An 18,574-nucleotide genomic window follows, 5' to 3' on the forward strand; every position below is an offset into this window, starting at 1 on the left:
TTTCAAACTTGATGCACTTTGAAAATTCAGCACCCGCACCAGTGTAATGAGGATAAAATTTGGACAGCTCCACAAATTTCGCAGCATAATCAGTGACAGACATGTTTCCTTGCTTCAGCTCAAGGAATTCAATTTCCTTCTTACCACGGACATCTTCCGGATAATACTTTCTCAGGAATTCCCTACGGAATACATCCCAAGTAACGTCTTCACCCGCCACAGTCAACCTCTCGTGAGTCTCTAGCCACCAGTCATCAGCTTCGACTGCTAGCATGTGAGTACCATACCGAACCTTCTGAGCTGGAGTGCAATCCATAACACGAAAGATTCTCTCAATCTCTTTCAACCATCCTAAAGCTGCATCTGGATCATGCTTCCCTTTAAACACCGGCGGATTCTCTCTCTGAAAAGTCGCCAAGCTACGTGATCCAGCATCTCCACCAGCATTTGGCAAGTTCTGCACAGCTTGTGCCATTGCTTGCATTGCGGCAGCCATTGCAGCGTCATTCCTTCCAGCCATTTCAACTTATCAATGCAACACAACTCAAAGTTAGATTGGTAACAATACACAATTGTTAGACAAAACGACACGACAACTGGCCGGACGGACCGACCTGCTCTGATACCACTAATGTAACACCCTTCTAAATACCCCAAATATTTAATTAAAACAACAACAATTAAATCATACATATCAGAGTAAATATTGTCACTCAAGGGTGTCACATAACAACTTCTGCACATAATTCAACATAAAAGCAGTCATACTCAATTTTATTCGACATAAAAACTTCTTTAACAATACGCAGCGGATAAAATATTTCAACATCTGTAATTCATCAAAATTAACATTTATTCGACAATTCAAACATCCCGTCCCGATGTTACATCTATCAGAGCATGACCCTCTAACCACACTAGACTTCAAGCACTAGCTCCTACTCAACTCACTGCTCGTTACCTGAAAAATATTGTAAGGGTGAGTTTCTCAATCGATATAACAAATATTATAAATCATCATGTTATGTTAAGTAATTCTACACGTTAATCACCCAAATCATATCATGCATGCGGTAACGGCACATTCAACTCAATTATCATACGCAAATACAACGTAAATACAACTCAATAACAGCATAAAATGCAACTCAATGAGACTCGACTCTTTATGCATGTGGTACCATTTGGAGTAAACTCCCAACTTAAAATCATTGCCAGTTTAGTGGGCATCAAGGCATAAGCCTTCAACTTTCAACTTAAAATTTTGCCAATCCAGGCCAACGTGGTGTGAGCAAAAGCCCCATAATTTTTGCCAATCCAGGCCAACGTGGTGTGAGCAAAAGCCCCGACTTAATGCATATGAATGTCTATGGCATGCACGACTTGAACTCAACAACATAAGAATAACAGCAACATAACAGTTTTTCTTTCAACAAAACAACTTATAATCAACTTTGGCTCATCAGCCTACAACTCAGTAATTTTCAACAAAGCAACTTAAAATCAACTTTGGCTCATCAGCCTACAACTTAATATTTTCAACAAAACAACTTATAATCAACTTTTCAACATATTTGCATCGGCATTTCACAACATAAACTCAACAATTTTATTCATCACAATTAACTGCAATAGGCCAACTACCAATTGCATTTACAACATAAAAATCAACTATTTTTCCACACTGCAACAGTGTTAACCGGTTAACGCTATAGGTTAACCGGTTAACGCAGGACAAAAATACCATTTCTGGAAAAACGCAACAGTGTTAACCGGTTAACGCTATAGGTTAACCGGTTAACGCAGGCAAAACTCCACATTTTCTCAATTTCTAACAGTGTTAACCGGTTAACACCCTGGGTTAACCGGTTAACGCAGGCGAAACAGCAGTTCCTGCGCTAACACAAGGCAGAATGCAGAGTTTCCGCATTTTCCGCCGTTGGAGGACTTCCGGACCTCCGATTCCAAATCCGTAAAAAGCGATACGTTCAGAATCTCACAACTCACACAGCTACCGATCTAATTTCAGCTTAAATTCAACTTATTCATCATAATATTTCAGCATCCATAATCTCAATTCGGTCAAATTAACAGCTTATCACTACCCATTACATGTTAATCGATAATACCCGTTAAACGACGATAAACCCCCCTTACCTGAGATAATCCGGCAATTCTCTAAGCTTTAGCTTCTCCGTTCCTCAACCGTGCTTTTCGGTTCTTTGCCCTTCTTCCTCTTCTCTGCAGCTTCTCTGTTTCTCACGTGAAACCTTTTCCAAAAAATGAAACCCTTTCCTTATTCCAACTTATATATTTTTTCCAATAATTATTATTAATAATAATAATAATCCAATAATTCAATTTTATTTAATTAAATTAATAAATATATTATCAACTTAATTAAATAATTCTTTTTCTTTATTTGGGGTGTTACACATGCCGCTTGTCTTGATCTTCCATCTTTGCTTTGAGCTCCTGATTGGCTCTCTGAACCCGAGCAACATTCATCTCCAATTCCGTCTTCTCTGCAAGCAGCTGATCTCGTTCCCGCTTCATCTCTAAGAACTCATCCATACTGACAGTAGAAGGAGTCTCCTCAACCAACGGATACCACGGATCAACCATAGGAAATGGTAGACAAGTAAGCTCCACTCTCTTTCTGAGCCAATCATCGAACGGAGGAAAAGATCTGTTGTTAGCTCTACCCCAGGAAGCCTTGCCCTTCCTCTGAATGCTGCGCCATGCATCGGATACCTGCTTTACCCTATCCTGGTTACCCTCAACCGGGCAGTACACAGATTCCTGAATCTCACTCTTGTACGGTGGAAGCTCCATAGCGAATCCCATTTGCCTCTTAAGAAGTGTCGGGTTGTAATTGATGCAACCCTGAACCCCTATAAGCGGCACATTAGGAAAACCCCTGCAACTGCAGATAAAGTCCTGTCCAACTCCACTACTGTGAGTCCAATCTATGTCCTTAGCCCTCAAACCCATCAGTTTGGTCGCCCAATTAACATTCTGACCCAGAAGAACAAAAGCACCCTTGGATGGCAAGTAACCCATAAACCACTTGACCAATAACTGCGCACAGCATCGAATCAGACCCCCACGCCTCTTCTCATTCCGGTTATGAACCGAATAATAGACATCTCCAATCAATGTAGGGATAGGATTCCTTCGAATAAACAAGCGGATGGCATTGATATCCACAAAGTTCTTCTGGTTCGGAAACAAAATGATCCCATAAATGCTTGCCGCAACCAGAGCACAGACAGCTTCCCAATTCCCCAATTCTGACTGCTCTTTAGCCTTAGCCTCTAGGAAACTCAGATGAAAACCAGGCAGCTTACCCTTCTCCTTCAGATTACTCTTCACAACCTCTGGACTCAAATAGAAAGCACGGGAAATCCCACCAATATCAGGTTCTTCCTTAGTAACACGGAAAGGAACCTGGTCCCTGATCTGGATACTCAAAATATCAGCATAATCCTCCAACATGGGCCCTAGCACATAATCTGGGAAGACGAAACACCTCAGCTCGGGATCGTAAAACTGAAGTAGAGTATGGATGGCACTCCTGTCTCTGTCCATGAGCCTGAAAACTGTCTTCAGAATACCCCCATACACCGCACGAAACAACCCCACATGGTCAGGAGTGATCAATGCTATCATATCCTTCAACACACTGATATCCGGGTCAAAGAAACTGTAAGCAACATCGTCCTTCAAGCCGGGTCTTCTCATCTCTGAATAGAAAGTCTCTCAGCCAAGATCTCGATCAAAGGGTCCCTGCATATGGGTAAACATGTGTTAGATGTAATTAATGCAAGATGCAATGATGCTGATGAATGAATGCAATGCGTTGCCATCCTCCAAGCCATCTGATCATCTGCACTGAATCTGGTATCTGAACTGATCATAACCATCTGAGGAGCGTACCATCGTCAATCTGACCCACGGGTTCCGAAATAAACGGAAGACAAATACATCATCATCATCAAACCGTATCCGAGCAGACACATCACCCTTATCTGAATCGGCCCAGGGAATCCGAAATAAACGGATCCCCACTGATAAATATCTCGGCCCGGGGAATCCTGAAATAAACGGATCCCCACTGATAAATCACGGACAGCACTCCGGCGTCACGGCAATAAATGACCATAAATCCGACTTATAAATATGTCTCTGAACCACAGAACCAAAAGTCACCATCGGATTATGCATCTGAAATAATCAACCCTCCCCTCACAGGTAAATTCTAAACAGGTCACCCTAAGGCGGATAATAGTCTCAACGATCGGGCGGAGATACTCAATGGGTTTGCCCTTGCGGGTGTGCCATTGTAGCTCCCTTAAGATCGTCTAAACCAAAGATCCGGGAAATGATCGGTCATCAGAGTCAACAGCCCAAAAGAGATAACCCAACCAAAGTGGAGAACCCCACTGGAAGAGCACTTCTCAGATGAACCTCGTCCGACTTGTGGTATGTCACGTCGCAACAATATGCCCAACCGACACATGAGCGACGTGAGACCACGCTAATCCTAGGTGTATACTCGGGCCTGGGTTTTAGCCCCACTCAGAACACCCACCCCAAAGTAACAGAACCACCTGCAGAGGAAGATGGCAACAACATGATAGTATGATGCATGCAGACATTAATGCAAATATAGATAATGGTTAGAATAATAAATGCAATAAATAACACAATACAAGCAACCAAAACCAATCCTAGAACGCTAGGAAGGACTCGCTTAGGGACGATGGACCAGCATAGGTCTACATCCAGGGTCCCCAGCAGAGTCGCCAGCTGTCGCATCCTGTGAAAAAACAACCGGCGAGCCTAAAAATAAAAACACACAGAGCCGCCACTGCGCGTTATTTATCCCAAGATAGGGAAAGGAAACGCTCAGAGAAACCTGGAAAGACATGGTCTCGCGACCAGAGAGAAAAGGTTCGGGAGTCGGTTACGCGAGGGGAAGGTATTAGCACCCCTCACGTCCTAGGTACTCCTAGGGATCCACGTCCTAGAATACAGAATAGGTTGCTAAACATACATCACACACACACGCGGGGAACGCAGGTGGGGTTAAGAGGAACGAGCTCGATAAGGTATCGCACCTTATGCCTACATATCTTGTCTGGAACAAGAATCAGAGCCACTGTAGTTCGGCTTACGCACGCCAAACAACACAAAACAAAACAAACAAACAAGAGTGGCAAACATGGAGCCCGACAACCACTGGATGGAATTACGTCAGCATCCGAACCAAAACACACTCAAAAGGGCAAACGTGGAGCCCGACAGCCAATCCTGGACTTACGTCGGCATCCGAACCCAAACATACATAATCAGATAACAAGTAAACACACGCAAAAAAGAAAAAGGTTGCCCGGAGTGGTCTCGCACGACCACCTGCCTACATACCTTGTCTAGAACAAGGATCAGGGCGATGTAGTTCCCCTTAACAGGGGTGAAACTCTCCTAACCAGAGACAGAGGGGAAAACACGACACTAGGGAGCTGAGACTCGAGCCTAATGTTGTCATGCAAAGTCGCCCTAAGTTCAGGTTTCTATCCTACTTGCATAAGCAAACTAACCTAACCAGGAAAGAAGCTAGCACACAAGCATACAATCATATATCAACATTAAATGAGAACAGGCATCTCAAACAAACATGTCAATCAGATATCCACATAGCACCCACTATAACCAAACAAGGGGGCTCAATCAATCAGGTTTGACTGCCTAAGCAAGTCGTCTGTACAGGCTGGTTTTGCTCTTAACCTTGCCATTACGAGGCTAAGGTGAAGCAGATGAAAGGATGAAGTGAGGATGAGACCTCACAGCTCTTATCCCTAACCAGGGAGAGCTGACAAATGAGCATGGGTCCAGAATGGGGGAACCCTTCTATGCTCGATGACTCTGACTCAATGTGCACTGCACAGATCTTGGGCTTTTGATCTCAATGCTACAACCATGTAATGGGAGCAAGGAGAAGACTCAACTGAATAGTGGGGGACAGGTTGCTTGTCCCTACCTTCCACCAATTGCCTTACTTGAAGGGCTTTTCCTGCTTGGGCTTGAAAAATAAACATACACAAGCATTGCCTCTTAAGGAGGACTTCAGACAATTTGCCCGGCCCGGTAACAGCCGGGTCTCCAGACTACATGAAGTTAGGAAGTTACCTCAATGCAAGTTGCTTATGCAAAGCAAAGCAAAGCAATAGTTCACAAGGAACTGAGCAACTAAAGTACCTGGAAACAATCAAACTCAGTCAGTACTCAATCAGACAAACTATACAGCAAACAAACAGTTTAAACAATACAACACAAGGCAAGCTCAAGGCTCAAGCCCAAGCTTCAACACCTACAAAACAATGTTATGTTAGTGTACAAACATCCACAACATCAATTAAAATCAACTTGTATCATTCTCCATGTACATTATGCTTTTGATCCTGAAAAACCAAGCAAATATTAGTAACTAGACCACTAGGCCAAGCCTAGGGTCCAAAAGCAAGAAAAAACTCAAAACAGCAAGGTATTCATCATCCAACATCAAATTATCATCAAACACAAGCAAACATCATTGGTCTCATGTTTATATCATCCATCATGTTCAATTCATGCACAAAACAATCCATATTGGTTCAAATGAAGCATCAAACATACAAACAGAAGTACTGCATTCAAATCCATACCAAAACACATCCAAAAATTCTCAAATTAAATACACCTAAACAGGGGATAATCAAGGTCTACCATGTCAAATTTGAGCTCAATTGGGCAAATGGAACCATGTCAATGAAAATCAACAAAAACAGACACAATTTCATGCTTCAATTCACACCATCAATGCATACATCCACTTCAAAAATTCATATCTCATTGAAAACAAAAAAGAAATGGATGAGACCAAAACAGGGAGGTCACACAACGTGTCTAGTTCATGCATATCAAATTTCATGGCCATACAATACAATATGAGGATTTCCCAATCAATCTACCAACATGTATCACATGAGCTTGCAATTTCAACAACCAGAAATGAAAAATCATGATCAATTAGAAAAGGCAGTGAAAAATTCTACAAAAATTCATACAACATCCTAACATATCAACAATTCACCATGCCAAATTTCATTCAATTCTAACATGCATAGGTTATCCAATTAAATTCAACAAGTTGACATCAAGAGGTGTGACACAAATTGTCACACCTATGTTCCAGAATTTGCTGCTCTCTAACCAGGTATCAAAAATTCATGAAATTTACATATAAATAATCCTCAATGAGTCAAGAACCACCACAAAAATTTTCAGCCATTTATTTTATGATATGAGTATTTCATGACCAAATTGCCAAAATGTATCAAAATGTGACATACATTAGAAAAGCCTATGCCAAATAAAATATTTGCCAAGCACAACTTTGACCAATAGGTCAAAAAAATCCTACACAAGTCAACAAAGTCAAGGAAAAAATCTCCATATTTTTAGGAATTTTTTACTATTTTTTATGAATTTTTTAAGGTCATGGTAATTTTTTAAGAATTAAAATGAATTAACTTAAATTAATAAAAAATGAAATTTCAGTGGCATTATGGTAATTAGTTGGCGGGAGCGGGAAACATGAGATTCAAAAATTTGAATGGAAATTTGGATCAAATGGCCTTGTCTTCTTCGTTTTCAACAAGCATTTCCAGAAAATTGAAAAAACGATGAACATCGAAAGTTAATGAAAATTGGCATGCTTATAACCGTTGAACTCGTCTCTTCAAGAGGAACACGAATATCACACTATTACATCCTAAAAGTTCCTAAATCAAAAGAATCGAACAACCTAGGGTTTGCACTCATACTTTCAATTCACGATTTCTCACACTACAGGTCATCATTTTCAAAACCACAAGCATCATCAAAACCTACATCTCATGCTCTTTCTAACGCACATAAGCATTAAGAGAATCGTGACGATCGAATTTCACTCACCTGGAAATTGCAGCGCCGAAATTGTTGTTCTTGAGACTCTATTTCCACAAACAGATGAACAAGGATGATAATGAAGATGTTTGATGCGCTTACTTCAAGTCCAGGTAGCTTCTAGCGTCCGAATTCGAGTTTCACCATTGATGATGCACTTTTGGACAGCCGCGATTACAAACCTTTTCCTTCCAAACTTCCAAAACAGATTGAGATATTGATGAGAGGAGATGAATGCAAAAAGAATCTCGAAAATTGGTTGAGATTTGATGAAGTTTGATGAAGTTTTGTGTTTATGGTGTTCTTGAGATTTTGAGAGAAAACTTGGGAATTTGGAAAGTTTGAGATCCAATCTTGGTAAAAGTGATTTTCTGTTATGATTAGCAAGTGATCAAGCTTATATATCAATGCTTAATTGTCCCTTAATCCACTTAATTAACCAAATGCATTGTTAAGTGAAAAATGTCATTTTCAAAGGAGGGGTAAAATTGGAATTTCATCATGACAGCTAGTGCCACCTGTTTTGACAGCACATACACCTTCTAAATAGCATATGTGAACTGTAGAAACTTGCCTCATGCTCATTGGTTGCTCCATTCTCAAATTCACCATGTGTATGCATTTGGTCCATTTTTGTCATTTCCATTTTTCAAGACAAAATCCAAATTAAAAGCCTTATGCATGAAATGAAAATTCAAACACATTCTAAATGCCATTCCTGAGGTGTTGGAAAAAGTCCCATTCAAAAATTCCAATTATTTTGAGATTTGGACGATTTTGCCCCTGGTCCAATTCAGCTGTCCAGTTGAAAAGTGACTTTTTGCCTTGGCCATTTTTGGGAAAATCCAATGATGCACCCTCAAAGTACATGTCAAATGGAGTTTGTGCATATAAAGAACTTGCAATTTGGACAAAGTATGTGGTAGTTATGGCCTCCTGATTACGGTCTTTTCTGAAATTCACTGAGCCATATTTTGCAAACCGTACATTGGATTTTCAAGTTCTTGGACTTTTTGGAAAGGTGAGAACAAGATCTACATCTGTCATGTTGAACAATTTTTCATTTGAAGCTTCCTTGGACTTCTGTTTTTGAGGTCAAAAACTTTCCATTTTTGGAAACTTCAGCTACAAGTCACTTTCTATTTTTGGCAGTTTTTGTCCTGACTTGATTTTCTTCCTTCTTAAGCTTTGAGATGTCATTTAACACTTGTTCCAACATGAATGAAGTGTGTCTAACTCATTTCCACCTCCAAATTCACCAGATCATGTACAGTTGACCACAGTTGACTTTTCATCTGACAGATGAATCTGGCAATGCATAGATCAATCTGAGCCCCAATTTCCAACTGAAATGGCTCAAGGGTGATACCCTAGCCTCCATAAGCACCATATAGTCACAAAATGATCCTCATCTCCTTCATAAACCCCATCTCCTGATCCAGCCCTGATTGGCCCAATACAACTGATTAGGGTTGACCAGTGGTCAAAACCCTAATCTCAAGGAATCTTCTCCAATCTTCTGATGACACCCAAACATGATGATGATGTATCAATTCAAACAAGATGAAGACCAATACCCTTGGGAATCATGCAACCCTAATCTCAGCCCAATCCTCAGATGGCCATGATCAGTCAGTAAAACCCTGGCTTGCACCTTCTGACTTCCTATCTCCTGATTAAGACTTGGGAAGATGGCTTGCACAATGTAACCACATGATATGCAATATGACATGCCTAATGCCCTAAAATGAAATGCAAATATGTTAATGCTAGTCCCAATAGAGGAGGGCAAATTTTGAGGTGTTACACTTCTAGAAATAGTTTCTTTCTAAAACCAGATTTCTTCATGGTTACGCGTTCTGAGCTGACGAATTCGTATTCAGAGTCTTGTTAATCAGAGTTCATCTTCAGAGGTTGCTTCTATCTGTCCACATCAGAGTTTCTCTATATTCTTGATTTCTTCAGATTCAGAGTTTAGTTTTATTCTTCTTTAACAAAGCTTCTGACTTCTTTTGCGTTGCTGGTTCTTGCATTGATCAGAGTCAGAACCTTCTGAACGCGTTTCCTCTTAGTGGCCTCTAAGCGCTGGATTCTGTATCTGATGATTCATCTTTCTGATAGTTTTGGTCAGAGTCATGCATACTTAAGAAAAAATTTCGGTAGAGTGACATTTTTTTTTGTTTCATCCTTTGTTATCATCAAAATCTTAGAGATATATTGTAGAACCAACTTTGTTCTTACAATCTCCCCCTTTTTTATGATGGCAAAACAATACAGAGAGAGGTGAAACAATAAAAGTCTCAGATTAGATAATGAAGAGGACTCCCCCTGAGTTAGATCCTTAGATAGATCAGAGGTTCTTACTGGACTTTCCTTGGTTTAGTAATTTAGCTATTTTCCTGCATATCTCTAGTCATTGGTTTAATAATAATTTTTATTAATGTTTGCAGTGCCTTGAGAGGTTTTAGTTATGTTTCCATCAGAGCTTGTTTTAGTTCTCCCCCTTTTTGTCAGAATCAAAAAGACAGCAAAAAGATTGATATTGATAAAGAAAGGAACAATATAGCAGGCACATATAAGCAGCATTAGATCAAAAAGCAAATGAAAATATCAAAGAAGAAAAAGAAGCAACAAGAAAAATAGCCTAGGTGCCTAAGGGTTTGGGGGCGGAGGCATCCGTTGGAGTAGCTAAGACAACATGTTATGAATATTGTTGTTGACAAAATCCTGTTGATCCAGCCTAGCCCAAACCACTTGTTGTTCCTTTTGCAGTTCCTCTAGAGTCTTCAAGACCATAGGGACGAACCCAGAGTTGGAGTGCTCCCCCTGAGTCAGAGCATCAGCTTTGGCCTTAGCATCTTCTTTTGCAGCAATACGAGCTTCTTCGTCAGCTTCGGCTTTAGCTTTTGCCTCAGCCTCAACAGCAGCCGCAGTAGCAGCAGCTTCAGCAGCAACCTTCTCTTCAGCTTCTCTGATCCTTTGTTCTTCTTCTCGGCGTGCTTTCTCTTCTGCTTCCTTTCTAGCTTGTTCCTCAGCTTCTTGGTCAAGCGCTCTTGGAGCCTAATACCAACGTCTCTGATGAAGTCGTTGCGGACTTGTTCAGAGAGGCCTTTCAGTTTGAAGGCTTCAGAGGTCATCCAACTTATCACTCTGTTCCAGTGGATCCTTACTTCAGAGGGATCATCATTGATGCTAGAATTGATAGTCAGAGACTTGATCTTCTCTACTTAAGACTCTGCAAAAACTTGTATTGCTTCTTCTAGGGTAGGGAAGGTTGTTTCTGGTTCAGTGGCAGAGGCTGGGGAGGATGGAGAGGGTGAGTTTGTGGCATTGAGATTTAGTGTGGGAGTGATGGAGGCAACGAAAGTTGTGGGTGTGGGAGTGGCAGAGGGTGACTGTGTTTTTTGTTTAGGTTGTGGATTTGGTTCATATGGTGAGTGGGTTGGTTAAGGTTCAGAGCTGATAGGTTGTTCAGGAGGTGGATTTGGTTGTTGTGTAGGTGGTGGTGTTTTAGATTGTTCAGATGATGTTGGATTTGGATGTTCAGGAGTTGAGGAAGTGACTTCTGGTTCAGGTTCAGAATGTGATGGCTGTTGAGAGGCCATCACATGGTTGTATAGGTCAACACATAAAATGAAGTTTTGTATTTGTCAAAATTCCTACAAATATGTGTCGACACATGCGAGGGGTATGTCGGCCTATAAAATAAATTTTGTATTCTTTGTTATTCGCTTCAGTATGTGCGTTCACGTAACCTTGATAGGTTGGCACATGAATTTAGAGGTCGACTCATTATCTTCTCTTTGGTCAAACACTTTTCATTTCTCATACATGCATCTAAGCTCTCAAGTTTACAAGCTTCATATCAGTTCATAAAACTCATTCAATCATATTAAATCCTATTTGTTTCACTTATCTCATATAATTTATATCCTTATTTCCATCAAAACATTTGCATCTAACATCAATTTCTCTCATTTTCCTTAAAAAAAAACTTTTCACCCCAAGTCACAAAAGTTCAAATTCTTACTTGTTTTGGATTATCTTCATCTCTTTGTGTATTTCCTTTGTTGTGTATCTTGTTTTGATGTATGAGCATTCATAAATCTCTCATACTCAATACTTTTCATTCAATCATTTTATCAAACACTTGTAGCACGCATTTTGTCTCAACTTCTTCCATGGCTCCTAAGCTCTCAAAGACTAAGGGTGATGCCAAAGGTGGGGATAAGGCTGGCTCATCCTCTGCTGCTATAGAAACTACTTTTTCCTTGGTGTCTAGGAGGTGTGCTAGAGAATTTGAAGAGAACAACAAGGATAGGCTTGTAGTAAAACAATATGTGTGGAAGGCGAGTACGGTTGCTCAGTTGGCTCTTCCTGTTGTTGTTGATCTTGTTGCAGAACATAAGATTGACTATTTTTTGCAACTTACACAAGATTACAATGAATATCTCATACGCATGTTCTATTCCGGGTTGCATGATAAATAAGGTTCTTGTTTTAAGTTTACCATTGATAATGAAGTTTATGAACTCACAAATGAACTGTGCAAATCTCTGTTTGGAAATGTCTATTGTAGATACTGATGAGGAAGATGGCCTGATACGTTGGTGACAGATGTTCATACTCATGTTAACTATGATGGTAATTCTCATGTGAACGAATTTCTTAGAGCTCCTCGTCCATAAGGATATTTTGAACCTCTTACTACTAGACATTTGAATATAGTTCCAAGAATATTGCTTTGGCTTGTCTCTCATGTCTTACGCCGAAAGAATGGTGGATTTTCCAGAATAGATTATGCTGAAATTCACTTGGTTTACATTCTCCTGAATAAGGTCAAGATCAATTAGCCTCATTACGCTGTATCGAGGATGTTTTCTATCAAGAAGTGCATCTGCATCTCCTTTATCCTTAAGCACAACCAGGTAGTATAATTGAGGTTAGTGGTTAGTGTAACACCCTTCTAAATACCCCAAAATATTTAATTAAAATAATAACATATCAATCAGAGTAATTATGCCCCGAAGGGTGTCACACAATCATTTCACAACAATTATCAAAATATCCTGTCATGCTCATTTATTAAATCAAAATAAGACTCTTTTGCATAATTCGCAGCGGATACAAGACATCGACATTCAAATCATGTACTACATTACATGTAAAGTTGATCAGCAACTAAATTAAAACATAGTCAAACATCCCCTCCCGATGTTACATCTACCAGAGCATGACCCACTAAGGACGACACTAGACTCCATAGCACTAGCTTCTACTCAACTCACTGCTCGTTACCTGAAAAATAGTTGTAAGGGTGAGTTCCTCAATCAATATAATAAGCATTATAGAGCAATATGTAATGCTAAGTAAATAACACATCAATTCACCCTAATCAGACTACGCACTCAGCAACGGCAATATCCGTTCAAACATCATATTCAACAGTAACATATAGCATATGTATAATCTCAACCATACTCAACATCAACAACACAACACACAATACACATATAATACTGGAATACATCCATTCATATTATATGCCATACATTCATTATGCAATGAGACTCCACACATGCGGTACCGACTATTCTTGAACATACAGTTCAAGCTCACCGATCAAATCCAGATACGGCTACTAAGCTCACTAGTCCCACTCATTTGAGATCTAATGACTCACTCACTAATTCCTCACCATGGGAATTAGCTACAGCCCCGAAGGCTAGACTATGCACACTAATCATCTAGCATGCAAACATCAACAACAAATCCACAATGATTCACTCACTAATTCCTCACCATGGGAATTAGCTACAGCCCCAAAGGCTAGAATATGCATGCTAATCACCTAGCAATGCAACAACAACAGCAACAATTCAAGAATAGACATAAGCTCACACTCTAAGCCATAAAACAGTCTATTCACAAATGCATACATAACTGATACATTCACAGCATCATGCTTATCATCACACATCATTAATACATTTTATCACAAAAGCATATCATATCATGCCACATAATCAAAAACAGTATTAGCACACTCTACTAACACCCATACTACTCAGAACAACGGGAATGATCCCTGCTACATCATACATCAGCTACGTACATCACTCAGCCTAAACAACCAAAAACTGCACAACAACAGCACAGAAAATCACAATTCTGCCCATACGCGTATTGCCTATGCCCATACGCGTATTGCCCAACCTGACCAAGTCCATACGCGTAATGCCCACTCTCATACGCGTATGCTACGCGTAACAATCTCCCATTACGCGTACCAACAGAGACCAATTTACGTTCAAAATATCATCTTTTTCACCCATACGCGTAAGGCTTCCTCCATACGCGTACCAGCCATCTCATACGCGTATTGCCTAGTGCCATACGCGTATGACCAGAAACCAGAATTCTCAGATCTGCAATGGCTTTCTCTGCTACGAGATCTATCCAATTCGCCCTTCCACAATCCCAATTTCACACAATATTACTCATATCATCTAACCCGAATCATCCCCTATTCGATTTCACAAATCCTAACATTACTACATGTAATTTCTACGAATTCCTTCGATAAAAAAAATCCCAATTTCGTTCATCCAATATTTCACCATTTTCAGCATACATCACTCTAATCAGAGGTAAAACAATAGTTTATTACTACCCAGTACATATCATCCCATAATACCCGTTAATCGATGATAAACCCCCCTTACCTGAGTCAATCCGGCAAATTCCGTTAGCTTCAAGCTTTTTCCTCTTCTCTTGCTCTGCCTCTTTGCCTTTTCCACTTTCAGCCGCTTCTCTGTTCCTTTTCACGTGAAAAACCCTTTTTACCACAAATGGGACTTTTTATTATTCCAACTTATTTTATTCCAATAAAATAATAACCCAATAATGATTATTCCAAAATAATAATAATAATCCAAACTTCCAATTATTCAATTAAATTAATAAATAAAATATTAATTTAAATTAAATAATTATCTTATTTTAATTGGGGTGTTACAACTCTCCCCCACTAAAAGAGTTTTCGTCCTCGAAAACATACCTCAAGCGAACAACTCCGGATAAGACTCCTTCATCTGGCTCTCAAGTTCCCAAGTCACATTGCCACCTGCTGGTCCTCCCCAAGCTACCTTCACCAAGGCAATCTCTTTACCCCGCAACTGCTTCAACTCTCGATCCTCGATCCTCATAGGTGATGTTTCCACAGTCAGGTTATCTCTCACCTGTACATCATCTATTTGGACTACATGCGACGGATCATGAATGTACCTCCTCAACTGAGACACATGAAAAACCTCATGCAAATTCGCAAGCGATGGCGGTAAAGCGATACGATAGGCTACCTCCCCTATCCTCTCCAAAATCTGATAAGGACCAATAAATCGAGGTGTCAACTTCTTCGACTTCAAAGCTCGACCAACACCAGTTATCGGAGTAACACGAAGAAACACATGATCTCCCTCTTGGAACTCAAGTGACTTCCTCCGCTTGTCATGATAACTCTTCTGACGACTCTGAGCAACTCTCATCTTATCCTGAATCATCTTAATCTTTTCTGTAGTTTGTTGAACAATCTCCGGTCCAACCACAGCACTCTCACCGGACTCATACCAACATAAAGGTGTCCGACATCTCCTACCATACAAAGCTTCAAACGGTGCCATACCAATACTCGAATGAAAACTATTGTTGTAGGTAAACTCAATCAAAGGCAAATAGCAATCCCAAGCACCTCCCTTTTCCAAAACACAAGCTCTCAAAAGATCCTCTAATGACTGAATCGTCCTCTCAGTCTGACCATCAGTCTGCGGATGATATGCAGAACTCAATCTCAGCTTACTTCCCAAAGCTCTCTGCAAACCTTCCCAAAATTTCGATGTAAATCTAGGATCTCTGTCCGAAACAATACTCGACGGAATACCATGCAAACTTACAATCTTCTCAATATACAACTCAGCTAGCCTCTCTAGCGGATAATCCATTCTGATCGGAATGAAATGAGCCGACTTCGTCAATCTATCAACAATCACCCAAATAGCCTCAAAATTCTTACTTGTCCTCGGCAAACCAGAAACAAAATCCATACTGATACCATCCCACTTCCACTCTGGAATAGCCAACGGTTGCATTAGCCCAGACGGCTTCTGATGCTCAATCTTTGACTTCTGACAAGTCAAACAGGAATAAACAAAACTCGCAATTTCTCTCTTCATTCCCGGCCACCAAAATAACTTCTTCAAATCATGATACATCTTCGTAGCTCCAGGATGAATACTCAAACCACTACGATGTCCTTCTTCAAGAATGATCTTCTTAAGCTCAGTAACATCCGGAATACACACCCGATTACCAAATCTCAAAACACCATTCTCATCAACTCTGAATTCACCCCCTTGACCTTGATTCACTAGAGTCAATTTATCAACCAAATGCACATCGGATTTCTGACCCTCTCTGATCTCATCCAGAATCCCACTTGTTAACTTCAACATTCCCAATTTAACACTATTGTGAGTACTCTCACACACCAAACTCAAGTCTCTAAACTGCTCAATTAAATCCAATTCCTTAACCATTAACATAGACATATGCAATGATTTCCTACTCAATGCATCAGCCACTACATTTGCTTTACCCGGATGGTAATTCAAACCAAAGTCATAATCCTTCAGAAATTCTAACCATCTCCTCTGTCTCATATTCAGCTCTTTCTGATCAAACAAATACTTTAAACTCTTATGGTCACTGAAAACTTCAAATCTTGACCCGTACAAGTAATGCCTCCATAACTTCAGAACAAATACCACGGCTGCCAACTCTAAATCATGTGTCGGATAGTTCCTCTCATGAACCCTTAGCTGTCTCGAAGCATAAGCTATAACCTGCTTATTCTGCATCAACACACCACCTAAACCCAACAATGAAGCATCACAATAAACCTCGAATAGTTCCGACGAACTCGGTAATATCAGGATAGGAGCAGTAGTCAACCTTTTCTTTAACTCTTGGAAACCTTCTTCACATTTTGAATCCCAAACAAACGCTTGCCCCTTTCTAGTCAACATTGTCAACGGTAACGCCAACTTGGAAAATCCCTCAATGAATTTTCTATAATAACCTGCAAGTCCAAGAAAACTCCTTATCTCAGAAACTGACTTCGGAGTTTCCCACTTAGACACCGCTTCTATCTTAGAAGGATCAACAGCAATACCACCTCTTGAAATTACATGACCAAGAAAACTAACTTCTTCTAACCAAAATTCACACTTAGAGAGTTTAGCAAATAACTTCTTTTCTCGTAGAACTCCCAAAACCACTCTCAATTGCTCAGCATGCTCTTCTTCAGATTTCGAATACACCAAAATGTCATCAATAAACACTACCACAAACTTGTCTAGGTACGGATGGAAAATCCTATTCATATACTCCATAAATACTCCAGGCGCATTAGTCACACCAAAAGGCATTACAGAATACTCATAATGTCCATACCTTGTTCTGAAAGCAGTCTTCTGAATATCTTCAGTTTTCACACGTATCTGATGATACCCAGATCTCAAATCTATTTTGCTGAACACACTAGCACCAACCAATTGATCCATTAAATCATCAATCCTCGGTAAAGGATACCGATTCTTGATCGTCACTTTATTCAGTTGCCTATAGTCCACACACAACCTCATAGTACCTTCTTTCTTCTTAACCAACAACACTGGTGCACCCCACGGTGACACACTCGGACGAATAAATTTCTTATCCAACAGATCTTCCAGCTGACTCTTCAATTCAGCTAACTCAACAGCAGACATACGGTACGGCGCCATCGATATCGGTCTAGTACCAGGTACTAAATCAATCGAGAACTCAACTTCACGCTCTGGCGGCAATTCATTCACTTCTTCCGGGAACACGTCAGGGAAATCGCACACCACAGCCAGATCGCCAATCACCAGTTTATCTTTAGCCTCCAAGGTCGCTAACAGCATAAACAACTCCGCCCCATCTGCTACTTCTTCATTCACCTGCCTGGCCGATAGAAACAAACTCTTTCCTTCTCCAATCTCAGGGAATATCACAGTCTTATCAAAACAGTTGATAGAAACTCGGTTAAACACCAACCAATTCATACCCAGGATAACATCAATCTGCACTAGTGGAAGACACACAAGGTCTATCCCAAAGTCTCTACCAAAAATACTCAAGGGACAACTTAGAAAAACTGAAGTAGTAGTCAATGAACCCTTCGCAGGAGTATCAATCACCATACTTCCAAGCATCTTAGATATCTCTAACTTAAGTTTCACAGCACAATCTAAAGATATAAAAGAATGAGTAGCACCGGTGTCAATAATAGCTACAAGAGGAAAGCCATTAATATAACACGTACCTCGGATCAACCGATCATCTGCAGAAGTCTCAGAACCCGATAAAGCAAAGACCTTGCCTCCTGACTGATTCTCTTTCTTTGGCTTAGGACACTGTGGACTGATATGACCCAACTCTCCACAGTTGAAACAAGTTACAGTCTTCAACCGGCACTCTGCAGCCAAATGACCACCTTTACCAC

This window comes from Lathyrus oleraceus, chromosome 3 (assembly GCF_024323335.1).
Source record: "Lathyrus oleraceus cultivar Zhongwan6 chromosome 3, CAAS_Psat_ZW6_1.0, whole genome shotgun sequence".
Lineage (NCBI taxonomy): Eukaryota > Viridiplantae > Streptophyta > Magnoliopsida > Fabales > Fabaceae > Lathyrus > Lathyrus oleraceus.